At 42.9% G+C, this 16,715-nt stretch overlaps 1 long non-coding RNA gene across 1 annotated transcript in view; it reads left to right on the forward strand.

The window, feature by feature from the left end:
- LOC147256175 (uncharacterized) overlaps positions 1-16,715 on the forward strand; it is a 55,419-nt gene extending 38,704 nt beyond the window's left edge. Inside the window, exons 2-3 of the long non-coding RNA XR_015117741.1 lie at positions 16,002-16,192; positions 16,335-16,715. This is a non-coding gene — a long non-coding RNA (uncharacterized LOC147256175). The remainder of the gene's footprint in view (positions 1-16,001; positions 16,193-16,334) is intronic.

Raw genomic sequence — 16,715 nt, forward strand, 5'->3', positions numbered from 1 at the left:
AAATTCACACCATTCAAGGTCACATGTGTGGAGCAGCAGTGAAACTCTGGAGCATACTCTGATATGTTTTATGGCTGAAATAAAAACTGTCCAGTGTTCAACTATAAAAACGGATCAAGCTGAGGAAAGAGCACTGGATATTTTATTGCGTAATTAATATTTTGAAATATAATTTGGTCACAGCTCAGAGTTTCCAGCCTATCAGTGCCATTGTGCCACAAGGAGGTTCGACACGTCACTCCTCGCACATCTTTACTTTACTGCTAAACTTCTGGTGGTGATGATGTGAGGAGAAGCTCACACCTCGGAATTAAATTCACACATCATACATGTATCTTGTGTATTAATAGATATTGCGGTGAGAGTACTTAGCTGGTGCTGTCGTGTACTTTTTATGTTCTGTGGAGTTTCATGTACAAGACAGGCCTCGAAAGACTGATGCCATAAATATTTGATAGAAGAAATGCATACCCCTTTGGTACGGGTGGTATTTGTCATTTAAGGAAGTGTGTGAAACACATGCAAACATTCTGGTGCAGTAGTTTTTGTCTTGATGTGAAACAGTGAGCACAACTCACACACACACACACACGGACACACACAAGCACAATTGGCAGTAGGAAGCTTGCGATGGCGCCAGCTGTACCGTGAGGCTCCAGATCCCTCTCAAGCCTACAGGATCAGAGCAGCAGGCTAGTTTCTCTCTCTCTCTCTCTCTCTCTCTCTCTCTCATGCACACACGCTTGCACAGGGGCTACCAGCGATAACTGTAGCTGCCGCACAACTGGGTGGCTGCAAGGTTCGTGCGTGAGATATCGCTACGGGTCACAAGGGAGGAAAGAGAGGGAATCAGGCAGCCGTGTGGTTGAGCGCACAGACTGTGATTGCTAGATCGAGGTCTGATTTTCAGATCGCACTCTCTGCTCTCTCTGGTGAGGTGTGACGTGGTGGATTTAGGATCTTAGAGTGGAACAATGTTGCCACATGCAACACAGAAAACCTAACAAAAACATGTTGATTGGAAGAAAATGTCTTGAGTTGGAACTGTGGCTGCGCGTTGAAGCACAGACAAACTCTGTTATTGTCACCTTCTTCTTAAAATGATGCCTAAGCCATTTTTTTGACAATTTTTTTTTTTGTGCCTGAATCAACTCCTTATGATGTTTTGTCTTTTTTTGTCTGTGTTTCTGAAAAACTTGAAAAAATGACTCAGGCGATTATCTTAAGGATTTGTTGTGAATTAAAACTCTGTGGCATCAGGACAGTGACTCTTCAGATTGCATGCTGATTTCTGCATATTAAACCATCATCTCTAATCACGACTAGTTTGCATTCCTTGACTTAGTCTGGATTTGCAGTGATGATCTCTTGATGCTTTTTTTTCTTTTTTTGTCCCGTAGTTCTGATTTTGATAACAAATTTCGGATCACCGCCCAAGCTCTGAATGAATACACTCCAGTTTTAATCCAGTTTTATTATTGCCAGACATCAAAGCTTCTTATCAAACACAGTTTCCTGAATATGAATCAAAAGGTATCGGGATCCGAAAGGGAATGCATTGAGACGTCGCTCCGTTTTCTTTTTATTTCTACTCTGTTGTTACAGCTGCAGCCATGTGAGACGACGTGTTGAAATCACAATTAAATGGATGTTTGTTCATGTTATTACACCACATTTCAGCCTGCAAGGTCAGCAGCTGGTAGTTGAAGCGGAGCTTTGGGAGATGGATGGTCAGGTGACTAGACTGTCTACTCCAATGACAGAACGGAAGCAAAGAAAATGACATTTTTGCCTTGACCAAGACCAATGATGGGCTGGCGTTGGTGCTTTGATTTGAAATCAAATTTGAAATATCTGCATCTTATTTGTTTAAGAGTGTTTATCTCCAACCGGTGGATGCTCACCCTCGTACTTTGAAAGAATAAGCTGAATAATTGTGATGTCCTGCTGTGGCTGTTCAGTCTGATAGCTCATCTTTGTCATTAACGAGTGCCTGATGAGGTTAGACATGGTTGAGCCAGCCCCCCCCCCCCTTTTTTTCAGTGCTTATATATCCTTTTTAAATGTTCAATGAAATGAAAAATAAATCCCGTGTTCCTGTGTTAATTGTTCATTTCTCTCTTGGGCCAAATAAATAAAACAAAATAAATCAATATCAAAGTAATTTTACACCAAAATGGCCATCCTTCATTCAAGTGTCTGTTGACTCATCCTGCACGAAGGGGCGTGTACTTACGAAGCATCCAGCGAAGATCCCTGCTCTGATTTTTATGCCCCTCCCTCATCCATCCTGCGATGCACTGTGAGCTCGTAGATACTTTTTCCTCACATACACTGTCAGATAAATAGTTTATAAAGCCTTTTAAATATAACTCAACCCCTGCAAAAAAAGACTACCTCCATAATATCATCCACTTAATCTGAGCATCAAAATTAACGTATTTATTCACATTTTCAAGCTAGCGAAGGCCAGCTGGTTATCGCAGGCTATAATGTTGCTCCATTTAAAAAAAAAAAAAAATGCAACAATGTTTAAGCTTTCCATTATGCAACTCTCTTTACTGACAAAGTCTGGTAATTTGTGGAAAATCTGAATCATTCATCCAAATTTCCATAACAGAGAACCAGCATGTAGAACATGATATTATAACCCTGCGATTTGACAGTTTATTTCTCATTTGTTGTGCTGTAGAACTGTACTCGCTTACACTGACCTCTTCCTAATTGTTTGTCCTCCCCATTTATGCGAATGACATTTGACTTTAGTTTCAGTGTGTAAATCACTGTTCAATATAGACAAATTTCCTCAGTATTTTTGATTAACAAATTTCCTAAATATTTAAAAAAAAATCATTTGCAATTAAAGAAAAAGATTATGCACTCAAAAGGGTTTGTACAGGGTTTCAATCAGCTCCAGAGGCTGAGGGTTTTTAGAAAAATATCAATCAAACCTTTGTTACTTAGAGTCCCTGTCAGCAAACAACGACAGACTGGAAATGAAAATTGTCATTTTTGTCCGCCACTCGTTTTTCCTGAGGCACGGAGATTCCAGTATCAGTGTCACGGCCACATTGGGACAGTTTGTTGATGTTTTTTTTAAGTTGTACACTTTCAAGTTTTTATTTCTTGATTGGGTCCAGATTTTTTTTCAAACGTTGTATGTATATAAGGGGCGGCATGGCTCAGAGGTAGAGTGGCCGTCTAGCAACCGCAGGTTGGCTGGTTCGATCCTCACTTCCCCCGGTGACCATGTCCAAGTGTCCTTGAGCAAGATACTGAGCCCCTAATTGCCCCTGATGGCCTTGCGACAGACTGGTGACCCGTCCAGGGTGAACCCTGCCTCTCCCCCAATGGCCCAATGTCAGCTGGGATAGGCTCCGGCCTAGAAAACGGATGGATGGACATATTTCCTGTTTTATTTTGATAAGCACTTTCAGTCGTGTGCTGTGTGATTAACTGTCTTAATACGTATCATCTGTGTCTTGTCAGCCGAAAATTGTTGCCAGTGTCTCTCAGCCAATCAGCTCCTTTCCTGCCCTCCCATTTTACCACCTGCTGTTCATGGTCTGGTCAGTCATTTAATCAACCAGCCTGTTGTCAGCTTCTATTTGAGTCCGGTCCTGTGAGTTGCTGCTACCTTTTGTATTTTTCGGGGAGTTGTAAAACATCTCAAGCTCCTAATTTCATGCCTGCCTTCTGCTTTTGGGTCCGTCTGCACCGGCGCCACAAACTTGAAAATACTCTTGCTCTACAGGATAAATCTGTAAATGCAGGGTTGTCCACCACTCAGGGCTGATTGGAAACGGTGATCAACCCCAGGTGATCTGGTGGCGGGAGGGGTTACACAACCACTTTTAAGCGTTCTGATCTGTTTGCAGACTCATCAGATCCACCACCATTGTTTCCAACATGTCTTGATATTAATGAGGATTATAGTGAATGCTGTCTGAGCAGAAGTTAAGATCCTCTTGTGTGTGAGTGCAGTCTTTCTAACATTGCAATGCGCATATATTTGGATTATGAGCACACTCAAATTGAGAACCAAAACTGAAACGTGATGCTGGGACAAAGGCAAACGCGCGTTGTCGTTGAAATGCAAATGCAATGGCATGATCCCAAATTCTCTTTATTGAATATTTTTAGCTTTTACATAGTTGAATAACAATGATCAACACAATAAATTTCAGTGAATTAAAAAAAAAGAAATACATAAATGTAAGATTCTATTGCAGGTTATTTTTTACAAGTGGAGGTGAAAACATAAATATACTGTACAGAAAAAAAATAAGCGCTTCTGTTCATGGTGATTAATCTTCCCAAAAAAAAACAAAAAACTGAGCACACTGAATTAAAATACAGTATTTTTTAACTTTTTATTTATTCTTTTTCATGAAAAAGGAACATGAGATCATCATCTACCAAGATATAAATTAACCAAAGAGAAACCTAGATCACCTCGATTATTCTTTTTTATCTCAGTTGACACCTCCCTCCAGAATGGTTGGATTTTCGGGCAGGCCCAAAAAACAAGACAGTGGTTAGCCATAGAGGCTCCACATTGTCTCCAACAGAGGCCACGGTTCTGCGAGCCTGATTGCAATGCTGTTATCTTAGGAGTTATGAAAAATCTCATTACGTTCCTCCAGCCGAACTCTAAATTTAATATTTTTATTTTAATCAGGCCCTTTCCTTTTTTTTCTATACATCTAGCAGACCAAATTGAACCTTATGGTGACCCAACTTTGCCCCACATTGGGCAGCCCTGTTTTAGTGCATCATACAAGAATGACCAATCAGTTAGGGTTTTAAAACTCCTGCAGCACGTGATCAGCTTAATTCCCTCTCTCGCGTTAAAGTCTCATCTTATAGTCAAGTCAAGTCAATTTAATTTATATAGTGCCACATCACAACAAAAGTTATCTCATGACACTCTACAAGTAGAGCAGGTCCAGTACCACACTCCTTCAATGAATCTACACCCAACAATTCTCCATGAGCAGCACATCCTGCAACAGTGGTGAGGAAAACCTTCCTTTTAACAGGCAGGAACTTCGAGCAGATCCAGACTCAATGGGGACGGCCTTCTGCTTTGACCGGTTGGTGGAAAGAGAGCAGGAGAGCAGGGCAGAGACAAAGACAGATAATGGAGGAAGACAGATATTCAGAAGAAAAGAGAGGGACAGAGATAAAGAGAAAGAGAAAGGAAGAGATTGATGGACAGACAAGGACGTGAGCAGGTGGTGCTACGGGTGGCAGCTTGAGCCTCTTCAGGTCTGCAGCCTCCTCCAGCAGCACCCGGGATCTGGGATGAGGGGAGCCTGAAGGCTCCAAAGAAGAAGATGAGTTAGTTACAGAGAGGAAAGAGAGGAGGAGAGAGAAGCCCAGTGCACCATGGGAGATCCGCCAGCAGTCTAAGCATATAGCATCTAAGGGCCAGCCTGAGCAGCCCGAACTATAAGCCTGATCAAAAAGGAAGGTCTTAAGTCTGCTCTTAAAGGTAGAGAGGGTGTCTGCGTCCTGGACTGAAATGGTTCCACAGGTGGGGAGCCTGATAGCTGAAGGCTCTGGCTCCCATTCTACTTTTAGAAACTCTAGGGACCACAAGTAACCCTGCATCCTGGGAGTGAAGGGTTCTAGCTGGATAATAGGGGACTATGAGCTCTGTCAGGTATGAAGGAGCCTGATTGTTGAGGACTTTGTATGTTAGAAGAGAATTTTAAATTCTGTTCTGAATTTAACAGGGAGCCAAAGCAGAGAAGCCAGTAGAGGAGAGACATGGTCTCTTCTAGCAGTTCTAGTCAACACGCGGGCAGCAGAGTTTTGGACCAGCTGGAGAGTTTTTAGGGACCTACTGGTGCAGCCTGATAGGAGGGAATTGCATTAATCCAGCCTGGAAGTGACAAAAGCATGGACTAGTTTTTCTGCATCTTTTTGAGACAGGATGTGTCTGATCTTAGCGATGTTACATAAATGAAAGAAAGCAGTCCTGGAGATTTGCTCAGTGTGGGAGTTACAGGACAGATCCTGATCAAGGAGAACTCCTAGGTTCCTTAGGGTAGTGCTGGGGGCCAGGGTGACGCCATCCAGGGTACCTATCTCATCAGATAGGGTGTCTCTAAGATGTTTTGGGCCCAGCACAATAACTTCAGTTTTATCTGAGTTTAATAAAAGGAAATTGTGGGCCATCCATGTTTTTATCTCCTTGAGACAGGCGTCCAGTTTAGTCAGCTGATTTGTTTCATGTGGATGCATTGATAAGTACAGCTGCGTGTCGTCTGCATAACAGTGAAAATGAATCGAGTGTGTGCTTGTAATGTGACCGAGAGGAAGCAGATACAGTGTGAAGAGGACACAACAACAACAATATATTTGGGAGGCATTTCATTCTATTAGATTTATTTTCAACCCTCCAATCCCCCTCTTCGCACATAGCGACGGCTAATCTAACCGTGTGATCTTGATACAGGACCAGCCAATGTGTTGATGTGCTGGACAAAGCGCTGAGTTGCCTGTAGGCTAATAGAGCCTTGTACTAAAGAGTTGCTATTGATTAAGTCTTAGCCTCTAAATGAGTTGTTGTAATAAGATCAATCTTAATGTAATCTGGAGACATCAGCACCCTGCTTCTTCATCAGCCCACCACGGTAATTTTCTTTCTTCAGGATACGTTTGAGACTTGAGAGCAGGGTTTTGTTTTTTTTCTCCATCTCACAGAGAAAAAAAGGAATGACTTGCTTTTAATCTGCATAATGTAATATATTCAAGTAATTTAAAATCTTTAATCTAGATTAGGTCGTGGGTTTAAAGCAGGAAAAGCAGCCTAAATTGTCGTTTTTTTTATTTAGGTTTTTTTAGCCTTTTTCTTTTTCAAACACATTTACATTGACATATACAGAATCTATTACAAGAAAAGTATTAGTTTTTGGTTCTTCTTAATTAAATTTGAGTTGTTATTATTAGAATTATTACCTTTTCCAATCATTGTGCTCCAAATTTTTATTTAAAAAAAAAATGCTTGTTTGATAAAATGATGAGATTCTTTAGGCTTTGTTCTGGCTGCAGGCGAACAAGCTACTGTGTATCACTTCTAGTCGGGCACAAACGTAAATGAGTGCTGGTGAGTTTGTTTATCTGAAAGTGCCACAATTTCACATTGAGTGATCGCCATTAGCTTCAAGCTAAATATACGTGGCTGGCTCTTTCTGCATTCTGGAGTTATAAAGAAGTGATGCAGCAGAGGAGAGGTTTCTTGGTCGGCTCGAGACACCGTATTTGTGAGTACCCAAAAGGCAAAGTAGACTTTTTAGGTGATGTATTGCTTTAAGCCTGACAATTTTCATGGAGGAATTGGTTTCGACTGACAAATTGCACTTTGAGACGCTCATTGGAGACCAAGACCGAGATACATCTGTGAGAATCAAACCATCTCCAACCACCCACAAAAGTCACATTTCAATATATTTTTTTTTTGTTGGGGGGGTGGGTTGCACTCTAGAATCAACTTGGATACTGGAAAAAAATCTGATGTGGGCCGGCCAACTGAATATGGCCTTATCGTCTTAAGGTGGTTTAGTTCCATTACAGTCATTCTCTATCAGTGTATCTAAAGAAAAAAACTGTTTAAAAGACAAATGCACTGTTAATTTATTTCACATTCTTTTAAAAGTTTTTTGGAGGAACTCTGTGGTCTGAACACTGGTCTTTGGAGGCTGAGATATTGTTTTTTTGTTTTTTTCCCTCCCTCAGTAATACGCCGTGTCGCAGGGGTTAAATACCACCTTAAGGAACAATGGAATTGAAAGTGAAGGCAATTAGCAAATCAATAGCTGTTTAGAGCAGATGGTTTCCAGGGAGGTTAAACATCATCATTCTGGAGGTGGTCTTGGCAACATCGTTTTTTTTTTCTCTCCTCTCTCTTTATGCTGAAACTTTTTCTTTGCTTCCACTAATTAGTGATAAAAGGTAACCCTTCAAAAGCACTGCAGTGGAAAATGGAACATTGATTTTATTTATGTTTTTATCACGGCATTTTATAAAATATCGAGGTGTGTAAAAAATGCTGTGGATTGATTCAGGCAGAGAAGGGGGAGGAAATATGATGAATAAGAAGTTGCTCATCGTGAAAGTTGGAAGACTTTTCTTGCAAGCCTGTCAGAGTTGTAACGCTCATGTACAATGCTATTATTGTAATGTACACCGCCGGGGTTCTGTTGTGGTTCCCAGCCAGTGCGATTCGTCTCTGTACTCTCAAACTCCAGGACTATGGTGTATAGCTGTCACTATCCTGACTTGGATCTGACAGCCCTGTGGGGTTGGATGTTGGCCGTTGGCGCCGCTCGATGAGGAAGCCGCTTGGTAGACGTCAGGCCGACACCTCATCTGTCTTAGCCTGCGTGCGCCACCTGAGCCTGTCCCTAACAAGGAGCTGGGGGAAGCAAGAAGATAGGGAGCGAAGGGAACAGAAAGAGGGCAAGGGTGGCAGAAAGTTAAATCATGACAAGGGCGAAGAAGAGAAGAGAAGGTCAAGTGAAACTGAAGGAGAGAAAAGGCAGAGCGATACCCACCCCCACCCCCCCCCCCCCAAAAAAAAAAAACCTCCCATGAGAGGGCTAGGAAGGTAAATGTGAGAGGGAGAAGGAAAAAGGTTTAAAAAGAGTAGGGGGAGAAGAAAGCTGTGGTCGGCATGCCTGCTTGAGGGGCTGTCATTATGTTATAGCCCCCAAAGGTATTTTTCCTTCGGAGATGGCAAGGTGACCTGTTGTGCTCAGGCAATGGAACAAACCAACTGTCAATTAGTGTTATCACCCACTAGTGGCTCCAGCACATTGAGTTGGGGGGCTCCCGTGATTGCCTGCTTCTGTAAAGGATCAATCTGGTACTTTTACCAACCAAGGTTCGATTTCCCACTCTGATGGATGGAAATGATTAATAGGAACATAAATCCCCTCAATATTATGTAGAAGAAACTGTTAAAAACAGCTTTTTGTGTTTGTTTTTTTTCTTAAGCCAAAAACAAGATGTATTTAGCTTGTAATAATGTCACTCGGAAAAGTAAAATTTTATTGTATGATTTCTTGAAATGAATTGTAAAACAAGTTTTATGGGTGTTTTTCCAGGTTGCCATACTGACAGGGAGCCCTGTAGGAAAAAAGTGAGGCGCAAGAATCTAAACATAACGCAATGCAATTTTTCAGTTTTTCCTCTTAAATTCAGTTCTTTTTTTTTTGGTGTCACTTGTACTTAAGAAGGGAGACTTGAGTTTGTAGCAAAATGTTACATGTTATTCCTCTCCTTGGAGTCTTCCTTGAATGCACTTGTGAAAGAAATTCAGGGCGAGCGTTTGCCTTTCCAGCCAAGATACGTGTAGAGATGTAGAGAGGCACGTGTATGTGGCTGCAATTGCTTTGTTTTCTCTGGAGACCGAGACACAACTTTGGAAAGAAGTTTTAAAAAACAAAAACAAAAAACAATGTGGCAATGACTACCAAAAATGTTTCAGCCCGCAAACATCCTGTATCCGTGAAGCAATTTTCCACACGCATCCTTCACGCACCCCCCCACACACACACACACACACACACACTCACTTACTCAATTCCCCATGCACACAACCTATCCCCAGGGTTCTTCATACGGTTCACGCGCCGTATGTTGGTGGGAAGAACAAACCAAGACCACTGGTTTATTTCTTGATGGATGTATTTGTACAACTATGTATTATGTTGCTGTAACCCCCTTGGTAAACGTACTCCCCTGGAGGTACGTGGAGCCCAGTTTAGGAAGCATGGTTAAGATTAACGGATGGAGTACTTTTTTATCCGCCCCAGTTGAATGACAACATCAATGTATCAAACTGATGCTGTGTCATTCCATATGGGGTTTCATTCCACTAGATTCCAGAATCCTCTCTCCAGCCGACTTTAAAACCGCAGTCAGTTGATGGCCCCTCCACAACCATCATTAATGTAGGTTGGTGACCAGGTGACCGCGATGTGTTTGACTCCTGCTGGAAACTAAATGAAAAGTGGACGAGGTAGGTTCAGCGATGCGCAGGGAAAGAAGTGTGGACGACGTGTTGCTGTGCATGTTTGTTTTGCGGGTACAAGTTTGTGCACGTACATGAAGCTTCTCAACAGAGCACAATATGATAACAGCAGTTTTTTCGATGTAATGCTGTTTAACAGCTGCAGAAAGTTGAAACTGCTCAGTAGTCTGATCCTTAATAGTCACAAAGTTTATCTAACATTGAATTGTGACTGACTTGCTTTTATTACACTCAAGGCCTGTATGTATCTCAGCTTTGAGCATTAGCGCGCCGTATTCAGTGATGAAACTCAAAGGCTGCATGTGAGAGGAGTGGGAAAAGAGACGGAGCAGGTGAGAAAAACGAGGGAGAGAGATGGAGGGAGCGAGACTGAGTAAACACACAGCCCGCAGCTCATTAAAAGCATCTCTCGGAGGGCGCAGCAGCAGCGGCGGCGGCGGCAGCTGCAGTATACCAGGACTCAGCGTCGGCCTTGTCCTCCTGGCTCCTCACTAAACAGCCTAATTAGGCTACGATTCTCCCGAGCCCCCTAATGATAGCACTTCACACAGATGACACAAGGAAGAACAGCACATCAGAAGGGTCCTGAGTCTGCCAAAGCCTCTTTTTTTTTAATTTCCTGAGGCCAACATTCTCCAAGTGTTTGCCATCTTAACAGTGCGTTTTTGTGCTATGCCACAAACAGCTTTGTTACAATAACCAACAAAGACAACTGGGGGCCATATTTATTGACAAATAAGTATCCAAAACCCCCAAAGAAAACCCATAAGACCCCAGATCTAAACTGGACCAACCCATCCATCCATCGTCTTCCGCTTATTCCTGTTAAGGGTCACGTGGGGGGGGGGGGGGGGGGGGGGGCTGGAGCCTATCCCAGCGGCTACAGGCAAGAGGCAGGGTTCACCCTGGACAGGTCACCAGTCCATCACAGGACCAACACATAGAGACAGACTACCATTCACTCTCACAGTCACACCTATGATCAATTTAGAGTATCAATCAGCCTCGTCCCCTCTTGATGTCTTTGGACTGTGGGAGGAAGCTGGAGTACCAGAGAGAACCCACACAGGAACAGGGAGAACATGGAGACTCACACAGAAAGATCCTGTGCTGGAGCCGGGACTCGAACCGGAACCTTCTTGCTGTGAGGCAACAGTGCTGACCACTGCACCACCGTGCAGCCTCCAAACTGGACCCCCATGTATTACTATATAAAAGTTTGGATCTGGAATTATACAGAACAAGTAAATAGACCCAAATTCAGCTGAGGGACACAGACCTCAGCAGCACTTTCATGGTTGATTAGAATTAAAAAGACAGTCTAAAATATGTCAAAAACAAACTTTGTCTTCCGTCGCCTTCTCGTATCTGCCTGGCTGTGACTCATAGCCTTGGTACCGGCCAAGAAAAGTCACTCATATACATTTTTCTCTTCTCCCTCTCTTGCTGACTAAAACATCATTGCTCATGCACTTATCTCAGATCAAAACTTTTAACTGTGCTTTTGTTAGAGCTTTGAGTGTTTGGCTTGTTTTGCTCATTCAGTGGTGACAATATGCTGCTCTGGTTTAAATCTTGTTTCGTAAACAATTGTACTGTATGTCAGTACATCACTCTCATAATCAATGCCTTTCAAGTTAGAATAATTTTAATAACACAAAATTAAGTTTGTCCAGTGCTTATTATCAGCCAAGGCAAATCTAGAAGCGTTTCACAAAAGGACAACCATGTTACCAAAAAAAAAAAACGATAAAATGGAGATTAAAAACAACAGTTAGGCCACACTAAAAGACAGACAAAAGACCTGCCAGTAAAACCGGGTTTTAAAAACCTCAATAGAAGGATAGAAGGTGCTGTCCTGAGATGCTCTTAAAGTTCCAGAGGCTCCCATTGTCCGGAGGTGTGTGTGTGTGTGTGTGTGTGTGTGTGTGGTGGAGGGGTTCAACTGTAGAGACGAGGTCACTGAGGGAGCTGCGGCTCTGCAAGTCTGGAGGAAAACTGGTAGTTGACTTGAGTTGACTTGTTTCGAAGTGGTGAGGACTGTGGCTGCACTGTTCCAGAGAAGTTGCAAATTTTATGCCCTGCACCAGATTTTCAGATTTGAATTTGGAATTTTTTGATTATTACTACACGATTTAGTGATTGTGTATGTGACATGCTGGTGACTTTTTTTTTTTTAACATCTCCCTGAGGTCTTGCTGCTTTTTGCTGCTATACATGCCTTTACCAGCGCTCCTCTGGGAAAAGTTTTTGGATTGCGGCGATGCGCTGTGGTCATCTGGCAGAATCCATGAACTTCATACAACCCAGTTCAATCCAAGCGGTGAGGTAAATGCAGGTAGCAGTTCATTTGGCGTCATCTTATCAGAAAGTGAATTTAAAAATGTAAAAGGGGCAGAACTTAACCACGTGACAACCAGCTGGAGTAATTCTGGAGGATCAATGTTTTTAATATTCCGAAAAAAATGTTTGTATCCCCCCTCCCGCCCACATGGTGCAAAATGACCCCATCTACAAGCTGTCCCGGTCATTGCTCTGCGCTCCCAGCCAACTCCTCATCCGGCTTCCCACCAACATACACAGCCAGCTGAGTTTATTGGGACCAAGCCAGACAGATTTGAACCAGCAACCCTGCGTTGGTGGGCAACATCATAGACCTGCACTTCCATCCAGAAACAGGGTTGATCTTTGGATCAGCTGTTAGTTAACATGCTAGATGAACCGTCCAGTGCTTCTGTGTCTGTATCCATATCAAAATGTCAGACATGCTTCTTTATGTTCTAATTACAAGCTTTTGTAGAGGGGCAGCATGTTCTTGCCACGCCACCGAGGCTCAAAATGTGACACGAGGGCGGTTTGAGAATCACTGACGGAGAAGTGAACTTGATAAGGGCAGCATCTAACAGTACTCAGTGTTTGTCCTTTCTTCTTATCAGATGAGGAGTCGCCCTCTTTCATTCATCTCTTCACGCTCTGTAGCTGCAAGTGAGAACTAAAACACGAAGCTAAGACAGAAGACAGGATGCATGAGGAGATGAGGAGAGGGGTGCAGGGGTGGGTGGGTGAAGAGGAGAGCAGAAAATTGAATGATCAGCTAAAAGGCTTTGTTGAGACAAAGCTTGCCAGGGGCATCAGAGGCGAAGGGGGGTGGGGGGGGGGCAGATGAGGAGCAAGGAGGGGAGGGCACAAACAGACAATAAACACTGTATCCCTGGAGGGAATAACAGGAAAATGAGGATGTGACAAGAGTTTTGATCCTCTGATCTTTCTCCCCAGTCATCATATGGTGGCAATGATCACACTGCATGCTCTCACAGCTGTAAGCACAAACACAATTTACATATATGGAAAGTACAGCGTGTGTTCCCAGTCAGGCACACTATCACGCAGGGGTCCGCGGCACATCGCTCCTCTGCGAGCTCCCTCTGACATGCAGGATCAGAGTGATTTGCTGTGATTAAGCAGCCGCCAGTTAAGTTCAAGCAGGTTTTTGTAATAGTTTAATTCACAGGCAAGGAGACGGGCTTAAATGAGATTGCGGAGTGTGGTCGATTAAGCTCATTAGCCATTTTGAAGAGGGCAGCCTTCCCTCACATCCCTCTTTTCCTGCAATCTGATCCTGGATGAAAATGGTAATTAATTAGGAAGAGAATCTCCTGCTGTCCTGCCCTGTTGTGTTACAGTGTGTGTGTGTGTGTGTGTGTGTGTGTGTGTGTGTGTGTGTGTGTGTGTGTGTGTGTCAGACACCATCCTCCAGCTCACTGCCTTATCAGTCCCAGGCCCAGCACCATGTTTCAAGTATTCAATATTCACTACTTGTGTGGTTTATTCGGGGTCATACATACAGTACAAGTACTGTATCACAGGGATTGTAGAGATTTTACCATTAAATTAGTCTGCTCCCTCATACTCCTTATATGGATTTTTCTCACCTTTTTATCGACGTCCTATAACTTCTCCCTTTCTCGTGTTAATATTCATGACAGGAACTTCATGACTGCAGTAAGGTCTACATGATTATAGCTCATTTTCACCGCTCTTACCTGTTCTGCTGGGGAAGACTAGCTGAGCTGGGAGTATGGTGGAAATTTGGAAGATACATTGTCACAGGAGTGTTTCTGGAGTGTATGAATAAAAGAAAAACTCAGATTGCATTCAGATGAAGGCACCGAGGACAATCATGGTTAGCGGTTGGTGCAGCTTTTCCCTGTCGGAGAGAGCTAAAAGAAAGAGGTCTAAAGAACATGAACGGATGTTGCGTTATTGCTTTTAGACAGCTTGGTATTTGTCAAGCTTTCTCACACTCACTCCACTTTTATAATGGGTCATTACTGTGCTAATATGACTATTTGATTAATAGATCCTAATGATATATATATATATATATATATATATATATGTATATATTTATATATATAAAATCAAATTCATAAATGGCAGTTCAATTTTTTTTTGCCTACTTTGGTGCACTGCACACTTCACATCATCACCCCTGAAACACTATACTCCATGATGAGAGTGTAGCACGGTTGCTGCAATCCATAATCAATATAATCAATCAGAGCAGCTACACTGACTGCGCTACTGGCACAAGATACTCGCAGTGCATTTGGGCCTCGAGAAATGAATGTTGGCCCTGCAGAAACACACCTCAAACTTCCAGCTGAATGACTCCACAGGAGGAGGATCAAGGTAGAACCAGCCTGAATGGATTGCTGGACTCGTGAGGTGTTTAAGGGCAAGATGAGTTATCAGTTCATTTTGTTCCTTCGGCTACCTCTCAACTATTTACCACATAATCAGTCTGCATCATTCATCGGACTTCTGCTCTGAGTTTTGGCTGTCGGTTGCGCCAGATTTTAGCTGCTCCTAGAACTTGCCATTCTTGTCAAACTGCAACATGCTACGGTGGCCTTACTAAAAACCTGACATATGGAGGAAGAGTTGTATCCTTCCGCTGATGCTCAACTAAAATGTTTCAGAAGACTTAAAGTAAGTCAATCTACAAATGCAGCCACCCAGAGGACCACAGTGTGGCAGGGGCAAGGGGGGGCAAACTACTGATCACATGCCCAGTGTTGGCACCAGCCAAAAGCCCTAGTGAAACTGCAGACTCACAAGTGAAGAGGAGGGGTCTCCTCCCACTTCTCGCTCAGGTCCAGATCATTCGGGATGTTTCTATGCTCGTAATAAAATTCTAATTGTTCCGTAATTAACTGGGATAACATTTGCAAAAGGCTATGTCAGAGCTCATTATAGTAAATGGAACAATGAATTTGGGTCCAGTTTCATCTGAAGAACTTGACACAGTTTTATGCCCTTTGACGCTCTTCATTGTTGCTCCGAATTGGGAGTTCATTCAGTTTCGTAAGAGTCAGTCAAATATACTGCAAGTTTCATCCAACATTTTTCACACAAATTCATTCTGAGCCTGTTTAAGTACAGCCCAGGAGGCCCAGTATACCCAGGAATGATGTGCATAATAGACACTTCCACAGCTCAAAGTCAAAAGTCCTCTCTCAGTAAAGTTCTGGGCCGTAATTTGAAGCTATTAAAACTGTGACGTGCACTCAAGAAGCTCCCGTTTAAACGACTTTACTTCATCTGCGTGATGTTTTGAGCAAAGACGAGAATGTGCGGATTCATCAGTCACATTTGTCGTAAAAGATCACCCATTGCAACTTTTTACCAATACTACAGCAGCATTTACTCGAACCTCTTCAGGAGCTGCCACTGTTGTTTTGAACAGTCTCCCCGCCATGGCACGGAAACCCAATCTCCTCAAAGCACGTTGTTGAGTCTCTGTGCTTTAGGACTCCAAAGTGCAACTTGACGCCTCACAAGATGACTTTTTTTTTTGTGACGTGAGGTCATGAAACCGGCTACTTCGCAAGGTAATTTTAAAAGTTTCATTAGGTTTAAAACTACTTCTTCTTCCTTCTTTCTTTTCACGCAGGTGTTCATGCACATGCGAGGTCTCAAACTACATTTGTGACTCAGTCTGGGGTGTGACGCCATCAGTTCATGCCTCCAATGCACACAAAGGGATAATGTGTGACTTTTACTGAACCGAGGTTGAGCACCAGTCTTAACTTCTGTGGATGGGGCTCTTCAGTGCTTCTCAGCTGAGAGCAGCAGCAGTAACGGGTAAGTTGTACAACAAATAAAAGCCTACACACAAGTGAGTATTTTCCAGTTTTACTTTCAGTGTCAGATACCTTTTCTCCTATATTTTTCAACCTTAGGACAACCTTGTATCCCTGCATAAACCACATTCTGTATTACACAGTGCCAATCTGTCTGCATCTGTTCCTTCCCGCCACTGCAATTGTTGAAACTCTCATGAACTGAGCTTCAGTCGGTGCACAAGAAGGACTGGTTTGATTTGTTTGGATGTTGTACAGCTTTTGTTGGGAAAGGCTGGGCTATGTGTCAAACAGCCGACCGTCTTTTTCTCTGGTTTCAAATCCAAGGCCAGTTTTGAAATACCTATTCTGGGAGAGTTTCCATTTGTTTCCACAGTTTCTTCAAATGTGAACCATTTTTATCCTTTGACCATGCAAAAAAAAAAAAGAGGAAGTGTTTAAGCTAATGTTCATTTCAGGGATGTAGTTGTGGTCTAAGTGCCATCCTTCAATTCGCTGCATCGGTCTCCAGTAGGCCCCGCGGA

The sequence above is a fragment of the Aulostomus chinensis genome, chromosome 9 (assembly GCF_037954235.1).
Source record: "Aulostomus chinensis isolate RoL2024-O1b breed Wild chromosome 9, RoL_Achi_v1.0, whole genome shotgun sequence".
In the NCBI taxonomy this organism is placed as follows: domain Eukaryota; kingdom Metazoa; phylum Chordata; class Actinopteri; order Syngnathiformes; family Aulostomidae; genus Aulostomus; species Aulostomus chinensis.